General features: G+C 49.5%; 1 protein-coding gene across 3 annotated transcripts in view; it reads left to right on the top strand.

The window, feature by feature from the left end:
- The first annotated feature begins 1,421 nt into the window (after positions 1 to 1,421).
- LUZP1 (leucine zipper protein 1) overlaps positions 1,422 to 12,092 on the top strand; it is a 30,940-nt gene continuing 20,269 nt past the window's right edge. The window contains exon 1 of one of the 3 annotated variants that reach the window (XM_030290536.4): positions 1,422 to 1,702. The gene's annotated coding sequence lies outside the window, so the exon portion shown is untranslated. Of the gene's footprint in view, positions 1,703 to 5,957; positions 7,954 to 12,092 lie in introns of those variants that run through there. The other 2 variants (XM_072917824.1, XM_012570684.5) reach the window with 2 other exon arrangements.

The following is a 12,092-nucleotide window of genomic DNA, read 5'->3' on the forward strand; positions in this document are numbered from 1 at the left end:
GCCCATCATCTCTGGTCACACCTGCCCACATTACTTACACCCCACTTCCTTGGGACTATGCAGCCTTTCTATCAGTCATTGTGGGGACGTCTGGGGAAAAAGTTTTCTACCAGTGGTGCTGGGACCCTGCTTTGGGTTTTGGAAATCCAGCACCCATCCTTCCAATCCAAGAGATAAGCATAGCAACCACGCCTCAGGCTTGGGTGAGTCAAATGCTCACTAAGAACTCAGAGACACTCCTCAGTCTCTGTGCCACCAGATGCCAGCAGCACTGGCACAGTGAACTGCTGCTCGAGGGAAAGCACAAGGTGTGAGGTAAATCCTGACCCACCCAGCATGAGTGATGGAGGGAGGTGACAGCAAACAAAATGAGCTGAGCTGATAAAGGAGGAGGAGAAAGAAGCCCCTCACCAAAGTGGCAAGGAAACCAGCTGCCAGGTGGGGTCTGTAGAATGAGGAAGAGAGTGAATAGAAACCCAATAAATGGTAAATGTCAAATCTCTGGACCCAAGTGAGAGACAACTGGCCTGCTCTGTGTCCTGCAGAAGCTGCATGGCTGCAGCTGGTGCTACAGTGCCCGTGGCAACAAGGGTTGCCACTACCCAGGCTGGTGTTTCGAAGAAAAAAAGCCTACTAGTGTGAGGTTAGACACTTAAAAATTTCTGTCCCGGAAAAGGAAATGATGTAGAGGAAAACTAAGGAAGCTCTGGCTGCTTTAAGATAAAACAATTTTTTTCTTTAATAATTATGGGGACTTAGTGCAGTCAGGGGAAGCTGCAAAGTACAGAAAGGGACAAGTGGAATGAGGGATGTTACAAGGTGAGGAGGCAGCTCTCCTTTCCCCCAGCTGCCCCCACAATGGTCAGTAGGTTCCGAGCCTGTCACGTCTCGCTGCCTGGCCGGGAGGCTGGAATTGCTCACCGGCCTCTGACACTCTGCTGCGGACTCAGCTGGGCATGATGCTGTACAGAGCACCGGGCACGCTCCCGGTGTCCTTCACCGTGTCACCCGCCCGCTCAGCGGTCCCGGGCTCGGCTCACCGCTCAGCACACCGGGAGCAGCTTTTCCCGGTTAGTGCTGGCGGAGGTCTCCTGTGTCTGATCCCATCTCGGCATTCCCAGCTGCAGATACCAGAGGTGGAACCAACAGCAGCTGGACTGACCACCAAGTCCCAAACTGTCCAAGAGATGGCACCAACGGGGGGATGCGGCGGGAGAGGAGGACAAAACCTCGCTGTGCCACCTGGCGCGGGGCTCCGCCCTGCTTCCAAAGAGCCGCGACCGGCACCGCCTGCCCCGACACCAAAGCCCCGAGGCAGCGGCAGCCCTGGCCGGGTCCGCAGAAGCGGCAGGCTCCGGAGCACGAACCCACCGTGAAACCAGCGCCACCAAGCCCGCCCAGCTCCGCGCCGGGGCCTTGCGGAAAGTTTCCCCTCCCCGCCCCAAGCGCCCTCCGACCCCCCCAAAATGGCGGCCGGGGCCCGCCCTCCTCTCAGGGCCGGGGGCGGGCGCCGCGGAGCTGCAGGGCGGCCGGGCCGGGCCGCCAGCCCCCGCCCGCTGACGTCAAGCACCGCCCGGTACCGCGGCCCTCCCCTCATTGTCAGCGCCCGCACCCGCCGCCCGAGCCCCGGAGCCCCTCGCGGGCTGCGGCCGCCCAAGCCCGGGCTGGGAGGGAGCGAAGCCCGGCCGCTCCTGCTGCCCAGGTAGGCAGAGGTGGGCGATGAAGGAGCGGAGGGCGGGGGGTGCCGCAGACCGGCGGGGCGGGGAGGAATTTGAGGCATCCGCTTTGTCTTTGACCGCCGCCGCCTATCCTGTCCCTTCCCGTGCGGGCGAGCGGGTGCCTCCAGGCCGGGTCGCCCGCGGGCGGCGGCAGCGGGGACCCCCCGCGGGAGAGCCGGCCCTGAGGCGCCCGCCGGGGCCTCGGCTCCCGCTCGGAAATGGAGCCGCCGTCGGGCTCCTTCCGACGGGACCGGAACAGCCGCTTTCCTGAACGGAGATCGGCCCCGTCCCCGCCCGGGAAGGGCACGGTCCCACCGCTCCTCGCTGTAGCGAGCTGCCCGCAAGGCAGTTCCTAAACCCACTGGCTGGGGCTTAGTTGAGATTTTGGAGGTTTCCAGGCACTTAGCGCGTTTTCTGTGAATAACCTTTTTTTTTTTTTTTCCTTGCTGCAGCCACATACTCCCTTTCCTGTTGCTTATTTTTCCTGAACTCCCCCTTCTTTCCCAGCCCGCCCACGTTTATCATTTAATTAATAGCGTTCTTTTATATATATGCTTTTCTGATGCTCTTACTTTATTAATTACTTCAGTCTTCTTTGCTCCCCCGTCGTGAGAGAATTAATTGATGGAGCATTGTGAAACTTTTCTTTGCCTCTTTCAAAAATTTCTATAACTTCCCTCATTTGGCTTTGTCAGGTGTCCCATGTGCTGGCATGTGAAGCCGGTGGCACAGCAGACGTTTGCTTGTTGTCCTTGGTGATTGCGCTTTCATTGCAAATCTGCATTTTTCCCCCCCTTGTAATGCTACATCTGAAGCCTTTAAACCAATTAAACACAAGTTAAAGTTACCATCCCAACTAATCAGCACTTTTGAGTTAGGTGCTGTGGGATTAGGTTTTGACTGGTGCGTAAATTCTGTTAAAATGTTCCACAAAAATCGGGGGAAGGAGTGCTCATCATTGCCGCGTGTGCTGGGGGTTGTTGCTTCTCGAGTCTCTCGCCGAGAGCCGCTGGGGTGGGTGAGCGCCTCTCACCACAGTGATGACAGTGGGAAAGGGGATTTTTACAACCTGGAATCGTCTGTGGCATTCCTTGTTTAGAGGGAAAAAATGCAGTGGCTTCCCACATGCCTACAGCCTCATGGCAGAGGTATGCATCTGCTGACCTGCAGGACAGTGAGGGGAGGCGTCGTTCCCAGTGTTACAGTCTGTGCAAGTACAGAACCAGCAGCTCTGTGCTCCGGTCAGTTTGTGCAGCCAGTAGCCAGCTGCCATATTTCGGCAGGGACATCGTGCTCTGTGCCTGGTTTGCATCTGCGGCACTTGCAGAAGTGTAATTCCTCCATTGTGGAGGAATTTCACTTGTGCAGGGACCTGGTGTGCAAGACCCCTCCTGGGCATGGTTCGCCTGGGGCTGCTCAGGGCACCCAGCCCTCTGTAGCACTACAAGGAGGAGGAGGACGCGGAGAGCTGATTGCTGTGCTTCTTTTGGATATGTGTCTGAAAGTTCCTGGGGGAAGGAATTAGTTGGGGTAAAGGGAGTGTGGGAGAGCAGCACAATTCAAGAGTAATCAGGCCCCCATTAACTAACCCCTGCATCTCCTGATCTAAGTAGTTCTTCAACCTCAGCTTCCTCATATTGCTATGAAATAGTAAAGTTTCTGCACTCCAGTACGGGTGAGTCTGAACAATGCTGACTTCCTAAGAAGTAGAAATAAGTTACAAGAGCATAGACATTTCGCTAGTCTTCTGGCTGTGTTCTGAAAATTGCCCAGCTTAGAGTAAGTTGATGATTTTCTTTATTTTATATGAGGCTAGGAACTGTAGGCAAAAAATAACCTGTGTTGAAAAAGAGAACTCTCAAATGTGGCTGTTACAAGAAATTATAATATTTAAAAACCTAGTATGCCTTGCAATCTAGGCCAGATTATTTTGTATGTTCAAATGGATTGGTGATTACAACTTTGAGCATGATGTTAGCAGAGTATTGTACCCAGGGACTCTGAAGGCCGTGCATGTCCTCCATGAAACGTTTCCTTCCCACTGTGGGCTGCAGTTGGTGAGGAACCAGAGGTCTCTTTCCTCATGGGAGTTTTTCAGAAAGTATGGCTGGCATTACTGAGCAAAATGACAAAGAAGGACAATTTTGATACAATTGTTACACTAAAATGAAGCATATAATCTCTTTAGGAGGTTGTTTTTATTGGAAGATTGCCACGAGGGTGATGATTTGTTGCAGTAATATGTTTTACACTAACTAGTGGACTGCAGATCATGGGAGCCCTTAAAACATGTTGGAATGGAGAACCTTTGTTGTGATGATTATGGCATGATTACATACATCTTCACACGTCTGAGGCCTGCTGTATAGACTTTTTGCCTTGGGTAATGCTTGTATTCGCACACATGAAGTAGAAAGCATGAATGTTTTCCAGTACTTGGTGACAGCTGATGAGCAGGTGTTGCTTGCCAGCACTTCTTGCATTCCTAAAGCTGGTGGTTGGCTTTGTCATTCCATACTGTTATTCTCTCTGCTTTCAATGGGCTGAGTCTTTGGAGGGCTTTAGTCTTTTAACTTGATCTCTTCTTCTCTCTGTAGCCACCAAAGGTGTGATTAATCTCCCTGTCCAAGCTCATCTGTTTGCCAGGGTAACACAGGCTGGCAGCCTTCTCCTGGTGGTGACTGCAGCCACTCACTGCACACACTGTTGATAGTTACATCTCTCTGGATTTGAGGTTTGGGGCTGGTGACAGAATCAGCTTGGTAGAAAACCCACAAACCATTTGCCCTTAACTGTCCAGATTTAGGACCCTTCCTAACCACCATGACTGAGAAGGCATGCCAGGCATGCCATTCCTGTGAAGTCGGTGGGGTTTGGTTTGATTCAGCAGCCTGAAAACCAATGTTTTTGAAATGATCAAATATAAAGTGTGGCATTGGATGTCAGCCATCAGAATGTGGCAATTTAGACCTTAATGCTTTTGTGTCTCTGGTGGTGTCTTAGGTTTTGGCAATGATGTTCCCCTGCTGGGGCCCTATTCTGGGCAGATAAGGGGTTGTAAGGATACCTCAGCCCTGTGTGCTTTAACCCTCACCAGGGTGGAGTAAGATATGCAGGTGCAACACACAGCTTTACCTGAACGTGACAGCAGCATGCACAGAAGCATGTGAATGCTGTGCAAAGGCAGTTTCTGTTTCCTTTTCTATAAAAGAAAGCTGAGAATATTTTGGTGCTTTCTTGCAATAGTTGTGCAGCGAATGTAACATTTGTGTTCCAAACATTTTAATTTCACATAGAAACACAGTACAGAAAGGTGAATGCACCCTGTGAGTGATGGGCTGAAAGGAGGAGAAGGGGGTGTTTAGAAAAAAAAGAGTTTTAATGTTGTACTTAGCACTCCAGCCTACTCTGCAGCCTTGTCTCTTCTTGTAGTAAAGCCCCCTTAGGATCTAGCCCAATTACCCCAGGAATTAAATGTATCACCTCCTTGCTTAGGAACAAAGTTGCCAACACACAGGTATAATGTATAAGAATACATAAGATGGTAAGTTTATTTCTGTGTGGCAGTGGGCGGATGAGAGTGTCTGCTTGCTTTTGCCAAGTTGGAGGAGAGATAGATTTTCATATCCTCTCCAGTTATGGATCTGGGAAGTGCTACATCAGTGCAGGTGGGCACTGTGCCTGAAGGAGGTGGGTTTGCCTTTCCCCTTGTCCTAACCACTTTCTCCTCCAAATGCCCTTTCTAGCCCTACCCCAGCTGACAAAAACTTCATGCAGCAGTGTTCAGAGAGTTGGTCTGGTGAAAATTAGCCATCAGCCTCCCCCAACTCCCTTTAGCCCTGCCTGATTCCCAGCCTGGCTGCAGGGCTGCTTTACTCTGACCAATGGTGGGGAGCATGAGGCTAGAAGGAGGCAGGCACAGTACAGGGCCACCTGAAAATTACTACAAAACTTAAGTTTGAGGATCTGGTCAAAAGTCTGTGAGGTCACTTTTGCAGTAATAGCATCCCTCAAGCATCTAAGCATTGCTGTCTGCCTTGAGGTCTCTGTCACCACCATGCTTTCACAGTGAGTTTGGATGTGCTACCTTTTCAAAGTTCCTGCTCACACAAAGTGCTGCCCAGGTTTGGGCAGAGGAGTAAAGATATCATATTTAGAGGACTTCAGTGGAAAATTATTTACTTTTATTAAGTCCCAATCTTTTTGGCCCTGTTTGTCAGAGCTTCATTGAATTGAACAAACCTCAAATGTCCTCCTCACAAAGTAACTTCTGAGTCCTGTCATCTGGGCTCTGAGCAGCTGTATTGAATATGGGCCAGCAAAGTGCACTGATCTCACATGTGTAAATACTTTGTGTGAGCTGGAAACTTCCGTATGGCTGCTCCTTGGCCTGCTGCAGCATAATAGCTGTCATGCTGCCCTGCCCTGTGTGTCAGGGGCCCAGCTGTCCACAGCCCAGCCATGCTCACTATCCTCCTTTGGCTGCAGGCACAGGCAGCCTGGCCTGGTTCCATGTCTGCTTCTGACAGGTGGGCTCCTGAGTGCTCCAGGATGAAGTAAAGGGGGACATGCACTGCTGAGTGTGGATACTTCATCACTCCTCCTTGTTGTCTGCCCTGGTTTGTGGGGAATGTGGTGGTTTAGCTGCTTCAAGTCACAAAGGGGAAAGTGTAGGCTTTAACGATTTTTAATCAGTAGTGGATGGACAAGCCCCTGCATGTAAACATTTATAGTTCTGAATTTACTTAGCTAATTGGTTTTTAAGTCATAGTTTGACCTGCTGTACTGCCCAGGCCATAGTATCAAACCTTACTTAGTATTGAATTAACTCATTAACTCAGCCGGTTTTGAGGTTTGTGATTTCAACTTGCAAACCTGATGCCTGGAGGGGGGCAGGGGGTGTTGATCTAAATAAGATTTTTTTTTTCTTTTTGCCACAAAAACCCTGTCTTCCTTGCTTGGATTTGTGCTTGTTTGGCTCAAAAGTAGTAGGACCGATTTCATTCAGACCCCTTGCAAATAGTGTTGTGGCTATCCTTGGTTGTGCACTGCATGCCTCTGAGAAAGCAGAGCAGCAGGAGATGAGAACCAAGGCTTTCTTAGCCCTGGTAGGATTCGGCTTTGGTGGTTAATATTACAAAACCACTGGAGCTTGGGGCTCATGTGTCAGGCTGTGCAGAAGGAGAGGAAAGCATCTGTGGCTGTAGGCAGGTGATGTGAGAGGGCTGCCTGACCTGTATCATGGCACAGCAGTCCTGTGGTGCTGAGGAAGGTGCTTTCTGGTGACACGTCACCTCTGCTCCAGGACAACAGCTCTCCCACCCTGGGAACCAGTGGGTAACATGTAGCAGGTATCCCAGTGACTGCTCCCATCTCCCCTAAGGGTCCTGGAGCAGGTGATGCAAGCATCCTGCACTGGAAGTGCAAGTGCCAGGGTAGGTGAAGGTGGTGTGGGAGCAAAGGAGGGAGCATGTTGTGTGATGTGGCAGGGCCTGTGTTCCTCTTTCTCATGTAAGTGTTCTAATTGACCTCTAAAAATGGTGGCTTCATCCTAAGCTGAAAATGTCTTTCTGCATGACTGATCACGATGAACATAAGCTCAAGCAACTGTTTAATTAGCTCAGGAATGTTTCTCTTTACCTTGAATGCTTACTTTCCACATTTTCCTCTGTTGCTGCATGCAATGCAGTGCTTGCAGAAAGGTAGCTGTGGGCTGCGCAGCAAGAACTGACAGGGTGGTTCTGATGGTTGGTGTCGTCAGCCCTGCCACCCGTGCTGCATGCCGCACAGTTCTGCACAGATGGGAGTGACAGCTTTTGCTGCAGTGCTGCACCCTCGGTACGTGTTGCAGCAAAATCTGTCAGACGCATTCATTCTCAGGATAGCATTAATTAAAATTGCTTCTATATGCATTACCTGGCTCTTAAGGTTCAGCACTGGCTTGTGTCTTCGCCACTGGATTGATTTAAAAATCACAGGTTATGTTTCTGAGGCTGCAGAGGCTCCAAGGTTGTCTTGATCATCTGATTCCACTGCAGCACTTTTCAGCTGCTTGTGCCTTTGAGGTGCCTGTGCCTCACGTGGGAGTGCAGTGGGTTACCTTAAAGGGAAAATCTGATGAAACTTCTTCAAGAACTTGTTGTTACATGTGATATCTTAGTGGAATTTACTGGAATAGAATGGAGATTCCTGACCTAGGATCTGGAACAGAGCTGCAAAAACATTAATGTCTCAGGTAGTATGAATCATTTGGAAATATGTGTGTTTTTACTGGAAAACAATAATTCCTGGATGATAATAAATAACTAGTAGTACTGCATTGTGGTGAGAATTTGAACTTGAAGCAATTGAGAATTGCTGATCAAGTCTCTCACTCTTCTGTCTGCATCCTGTTCTGTATAGCTGCTCTTCAGGATTGTTTTTAATTTTGCTGAGTGTGACTAATGTCCTTGCATAAAGGTATCCTATGTAAAGTGGGTGTTGATGTTTCTGTGTGAGTTTTGGCTGTTAGTATATTGTAAACTGCCTGCATATGCTCTAAAATTCTCTGGATGTTACCTTATGTGTTGGGCAGATCATGGGAACAAGAAGCACAGTTTGGAATAGATCCTTTCCTTTTGTCTGTAACTGTCAGAGGGGCTGTGAAGGGAACAGCGAGTATCAGCAGTGCTTTGGGAAAGCTGTGAAATTTTGTGTGTTTGAAGGTGACTGCAGGAGCAATGCTGCAGTGGAGCATTACTAGCTGTGGTGGTGGGGAACTCTTTTCCAGCAGTGATGGGAAGATGGGGAGGCTCTTTGGGGTGTACTCTGCAGAGCACAGACCACAAACAGGCAGTCAGCAGGGTACAGCTGTTTCTCTCTGCCTGCACCTCCAGCCAGCCTCTCAGCCCAGCCTTGGAAAACTAGTGGACTTAGCAAATGCAGGCTGCCCTGTAGAACTGCCTTGTTTAATACAAGGTAATTCAAGATTGTTGGTTTTCTAGCAGCATGAAATGGAGAATTTGGAACAAAGTTTTCCCATGATAGTCATGAGTCGAGTGGCATCTTTAACCCTTTCAGGTCCTATTGATGAGAAGCTAGTGGGAGGTGGAAGAACTTTGAAGTTGGTGATATTATTCAGCCTTGTCTGTGGAAGAAGTATGTTCAGGACCTCCCTGATGGAAATCCTGTCCCACACTTCTGTCTCCAAACAGCTTCTTAGCTGCCTACTGAAGGAGGCAGCTGGGTGCTAAGGATGGTCTCTCTGGGAAGTTAAAGCTGTTCTGCTGTTTCAGTGCCCTCCCTAGTCAAAGGAGACACTTGCATTGGCTTTGCTGAGTCTGTCCAGCTTGCTGCTGCCATTCTTGCTTTTGCAGAGAGAGATGCTCTGTGTGCCCCACCAGGTCACACACAGCTGGGCTCCAAAGCCCAACAAAGAACTGTGCTGAACTCTCAGCCACATGCCCCTGCAGTTGCAGTAGTCACTAAAGGTACACAGGGCAGAGATTACTAAAAAAAACAAAAAAAAGTGAAGGAAAAAAAAAAGAAAAAGAAAAAAGAAAACCCACCCTGCTCTGCAAATCAGCTCAAAGCTAGGCAGCTGAGGAAAAGTGAATGGAAATGATCTGTGTGTAAGGACTTGGGAGTGTGTTCATGTTACAAGGCAACCAGAGAATGGGGCTTGCCACTCCTGCTGCTGGAGGAGGGAAATGAGGGGTAGGTGACCCAGACTCAAGCACTGAGGAGACACTTTTCCCCAAGGAAATGGGGAATTACTCTGGCCCATTTTTGGAAAGAAGGAGCAGAGGCCAGGTATCCCTCTGCTATCTCTTTCTGCATTAAGGACAATCCCAGCAGTGACTGCTGAATGCCCCAACCAGTTACCAGACCTTGGACCTCTGGATATGGAGAATATCAGGTGCCCTTGCAGCTCTTCCCAGAGCTGAGTGTTTGGTGCAGGGTATGTGGCTGATCTCTGCCTGCTGGGGCAATGAGGTGCCCTCGCCTTTATGTCCTGCTTACTCAATGCTGTATGTCTGTGTGTGAAATGCCTGTTGTCATTTTGAGAGGCTCAGCCTGCAAGTGAATGTATTCCATCCATAAATTCATCAAGGCTTTCAAGTGGGCAGTTTTCAGTGGCAGAGCTGCCCAGTGTCATAACACCATCTCAGCAGCTTTTCTTGGAGTCTCCCCATTGTCCATGGAGTGTTAATTTTGAGGTTAAAGTCCCCACAGCTACAAGCATGCTCTCACAAAGGCAGCATGTTCCTGTTTGTAAATGTTATTTTATTTACTTTTTTTGCTACCTGAGGGTATTTTCAGCAATAAATTGAACACAAAGACTACTGTTAGGATCTTCCAATCCACCCAGCTGTCCTCATTGAGCAAATCATATTTAAGAGTGATTTATAAGACATTTTTAAGTTCATGAATACTTCCTTTCATTTGATTTCACACTTGCCAGTGAACAAAAAAGCTGCAGGTCGGGAGCTCAGAGAGGAAAAAAAACTGGTTGTTACAAGGGAGTCCAGGGTCACAATTAGTATTTGTGGTATAGCCAGGGAACAGAGTTACCAACTGTTTGTATTGGACGGCCTTGAAGGATGTAGAGATTGCTCATGGTGTGTTGGTTAGCCAGCCAGCCTTCATTTACCTGCACAAGTGGCTGTGAGACACTGTGCCTGTGGTCCACCCAGTTCACATGACTCTGGGGAGAAATCAGCCAGGCTTTGGCTGCCCCGCCTGTGAGTCAGTGCCTGCAGTGCGTGGGTACCTGGCTGATGGAAGGGCGTCCTGCTGCAGCATGTGCCCCGTCTTGCCTGCCTGCTCGCTGTCCTGGGCACTTGCTGGGTTCAGCTGCTGCTCCTACAGGGCAACCAAGCAATTCTGGAAGAGACCCTGAGCTGGTGATGGCACCTTGGTTTGGTAACAGCACCCAGTGTCTTGCTTCAGAGCGTTTGGATTTCATGAATTGCGGCCTCAAGCTGGAAGTGATGCTGCTGGTGTAACCCAAGCTGGCCAGCCTTTATGCCAGAGGCATTTCTAATGGCTGACAGGTTCCTCCTGGACTTTTCATGACAGCAATGTTAACCCTGCTGTTCCCCAGGCAGCCCACCTGAGGTGTGCTGCGCGTCTCTCCCACATCTCTAACAAATGTTTGTCCAAAAGCTGTGGAGTGGCACAGCTGCAGTGAGCTCCGGCACGTGCTTGAGCTGCTGCAGTGCTGCCCCTCCCAGTGTGCCTGCATGCCGGGCACTGCAGCTCCCCTTGCACACAGCCCTCTCACTGGGAGTTTTCAGTTCAAGTCTGAACCCTGATTTACTCCAAGAGCAGCAGCAGTGGCACCTGTAACCTGAATCACGTTCCCTGGCTTCCTCAGGGGCCCTTCCACGAGCCTGAAATGCTGCTAATTGCAGACTTTGCTCAGCCTTTTGCATTTCAGCTGCAAGCACAGGGCAGGCCAGGCTGCTGAGCATGCCTGCAGAAGTACTGCTGTCCGTCTGTCCCAGGGTAGGGTCCTGAAAACGGGCCAGCAATTTAATCTTCAGCATCTGCACTAAGCAGGGCTAGTTGTGGATTTGCATGGGGGAGGCTGTGTCAGGCTGTGTCCTGCCAGACCAGGACAAGCTTCTCACAGCCAAATCAAGGGGAACAGCAGCATGCCCTGAAGAGGGATCCCCTCAGGAAGAGCAGCTCTGCAGAGACTCGGGGTAAAATTTCTACTGATTTGGGAGATTTCTGATGATCGTGTTTCTTTCTGCTGGTAGGGCTGTTCTGTTCAATGTGTGGATAGCAATGCTAATGATTTATAAAGTTGACCTACAAGACAGAAGTTAAAACTGGGCTTACGCTTTAATATTGAATTTTATCAGAGTAATTAGTCCTAGCTGTCTGCTTAGAATTTTTGAGTTACAGGGCTGTTAGTAAAGATTAATGGGAAATTAAAATTTAGACACTTACTGAAATATGAATGATCATTTTTTATTTCAGGCCACATTTTGTTTCCTTGTGCTACAATGCCATCAGTCTGAGGGTCTGTGCAGTGCCTGCTGGACTTGCTCACAAAATCCTGTGTGCACAGGGCAAGGTGTGCAGAGAGGACAGGGCACCTTTCCCGAAATGGAGCTAAAGCTGACAGTCTAAGCTGTTCCCAAAAGATCTTCCCTGCTAGTACTAAGGAGTGGGGACAATCCTGATCACATCAATGCTGCCTTATGTTTGTACAGTTCTTGGCATGGCTTGGCCTGGATCTTCCCAGACAAGGTCTGTCATGTTTGGAGGCAAAGCAGGTTTAAAAGGGCAGGGGTTGTTCTGTGCCAGTTAGCCTTGGCACAGAGGACAGGCCTAAGCCAGGCTTGTGTACTGATACAGGTGTACCCTAATGCTCTTCTTGGT

Source organism: Taeniopygia guttata, chromosome 23 (genome assembly GCF_048771995.1).
Source record: "Taeniopygia guttata chromosome 23, bTaeGut7.mat, whole genome shotgun sequence".
NCBI classification, from domain to species: domain Eukaryota; kingdom Metazoa; phylum Chordata; class Aves; order Passeriformes; family Estrildidae; genus Taeniopygia; species Taeniopygia guttata.